General features: G+C 43.9%; 1 protein-coding gene across 2 annotated transcripts in view; it reads left to right on the plus strand.

Annotated features, from left to right (window-relative positions):
• Positions 1 to 2,500, plus strand: part of LOC108746240 (chromodomain-helicase-DNA-binding protein 7) — a 26,994-nt gene that overhangs the window by 574 nt on the left and 23,920 nt on the right. The gene's annotated exons all lie outside the window — the stretch shown is intronic.

Genomic DNA, 2,500 nt, shown 5'->3' on the forward strand with positions numbered 1-2,500 from the left:
TGTGCGCGCGCGCGCGCGCGCGTTGCGGCGTCTGTGCGGGATCTCGGATCTTCCGTGCCTTTTTCTTCCTCCTCCCCCTCCTCCCCCCTCTCCTCCCTCCCTCCCCGGTATCTCCTTTCTATCTTCGTCTCTGTCCATCTTTCCCTTTCTCTATACAATTTTCTATATGCGGTCGTCTCCTGGATGTCTCTCGATGCTGCACGAAGGCAGTGGTGGCAGCTATCGAAGGACTATCGCTATCACTGTCATCGTCGTGTTGTGTCAACGTAACCCACGGCAGCGGCATCACCACCACCATCACCAGCACCACCACCGACGCCTCTTTCAGTAATTAAACCAAACAAAATGGACACCGAGATAACGATTGAGCGAACATTCGTGTGATAGTCCCCCCCCTCTCCCTCATCCCTCATCATTCTCTCTGTTTCCGTCTATCCTTCCCCCCTTCTTTTCCCCCCCTTCCTCACCCTGTCGTCTACCTAGGTTTCTTGTTTTCTTCAGATGGACTTTAGGAAAAAGATGGGATCGCCGTTTGCACAATTGTGAGTCCTGCTCTATCTTTCACATTCGATCATTAATATCAAAAGTAAATCCTCATTCGTTGATCCTCATCCGTGAGTGACGTGATTCCACATGCACGATGCACGCATCGATGGTATATTCCGATATACTTGGATGTACTCCAGACCTGTTTCTCTCGCCTTACTCTCTTGGCGATCTTTTTTTCTTCTTTTTTTTTCTTTTCCCTTCGACGTAATGTCTGTAAACGCAACGTTCTAATGCCGCTTTTCACCTCGGCCACGCGAAGTGTAACACCGTGCGATTGAGGTAGGCAGATTTTCTAAGAATTCAAATGTCTCGACGAACGGTCGGCATGCGACGATTTTTTTTCTGTTCAAACACATGGATGATCGTCCAGCTGCTCCGATATCGCTTACCGGTTTTCCACGGTAGCTGTGATAATTACGACAACCTTAGTGAGATCATGTGTTTTTTTTTTTTTTTTTTAATTAATTTATTTATTTATAAATTTCACGTTTATTGCATTGCAGACGTTTGACATTACAGGCGTATAACAATGATGATAATTCCTCTCCATAAAGAGATCGCGCACGGTTGCTGTGTGTTTATACATGTAGTAGCACGATCATTTAATTGTAAGACGTATGCGCTTAATCATTGGGACGTGTAAATCCCTATTATTCGCACATATCAACAAAATCCTGATGCATGTTTCTCGAAGGATTTTCCCACGTCCACTTGTGAGCGGTGATCCTCTCGTGCAATTCTGCAGGTAGGATTTATACAGAATCTTCTTGATATGCTCGAACAAGATAAATGAGGGTCGGTAACATGACATTTGAAGAATTTCTTCTAAAAGAAAAGGTGATAGGAAAGTTAATCAAACCAAGACGAGAACGGTTTATTTCGTCATCCGAGGTGTCATCTGCTTAGTTTGAAGTTAGTAAAGGTTCGTACAGCTGAGAACATAACCATCGAGATGAAAGAGAGATTCGGCGACGTTTCCTCGACACTCGTTCTCGCCCTCGTCTGTTATTTCCCGTGCTCGTCGCGTTGTCGCAAAGAGAGATTCGGCTGCCATTTGAGCGTGGCACATCGGGAGATGTATTCGAATCGATACCTGCGGAATACGATTGGTTAATCGAATATCCTACGCGCGGCTATCGGACTTTATAAGCTAAAATCTGATTGGTCCTCTTTCTCGTGTAATTTCGACTCCTGTCTTGCTGCTACCAATTGCGCGGTGCGCCTTTACCCGCGATATTGAATACTCGATGCGTTGCCAGTGCGACTCGTCCGTAGCGTTGTTCCCGGACGTCTCTCTTTTTCTCCTTCATTCCCTTTCTCTCTCTCTCTCTCTCTCTCTCTCCCTCCCCCCTGCCCTCCGTCTCTCCGTCTTCCGCACCGTTATTGCCTGTCCTTTCACTAAATTCGCATGACTCGATATACATACATACATACATATATACGTACACATACACATATACAAAGATTCATAAATCTGTCCGTTTGTAAAGAGAGCATGAGCACTTTGCGAGTTTCGTTACCATTTTTCTTCACATTTCCGACAGGCAACGCGCCATAATTAAAATTTCTCATTTGGCGTATCCCGAGTTCAATTGTTATCATGGCAGTTGCCGTTTTGTTCGTTGCACTGAGATAAATTTTTTGGATTAAAAATGAACGAACCAGAAGTTTGTAGAGTCATATTCTTGAAAAATATTGCATACAAAAATGTACGAAAATATACTGTGGCATACGTTGTGTATTATCCCATACAGCACAGAATTTGCAATAATATCACTGCAAAATGCGATAGCAGTGCGACTGCAACTTTGTGCTGTAGAGAATAGATCTTTCTAGTATTTTTGTATGCGACATTTTTTTTAAGAATAAGGCCTTTAATCAATTAAAATTCTGGGCACGCATTACGAAATTATTCGGAATGGATTCCGATAGGAATTACTCCGTTTTCTTC

The sequence above is a fragment of the Trachymyrmex septentrionalis genome, unplaced genomic scaffold, assembly GCF_001594115.1.
Source record: "Trachymyrmex septentrionalis isolate Tsep2-gDNA-1 unplaced genomic scaffold, Tsep1.0 scaffold161, whole genome shotgun sequence".
NCBI lineage: Eukaryota > Metazoa > Arthropoda > Insecta > Hymenoptera > Formicidae > Trachymyrmex > Trachymyrmex septentrionalis.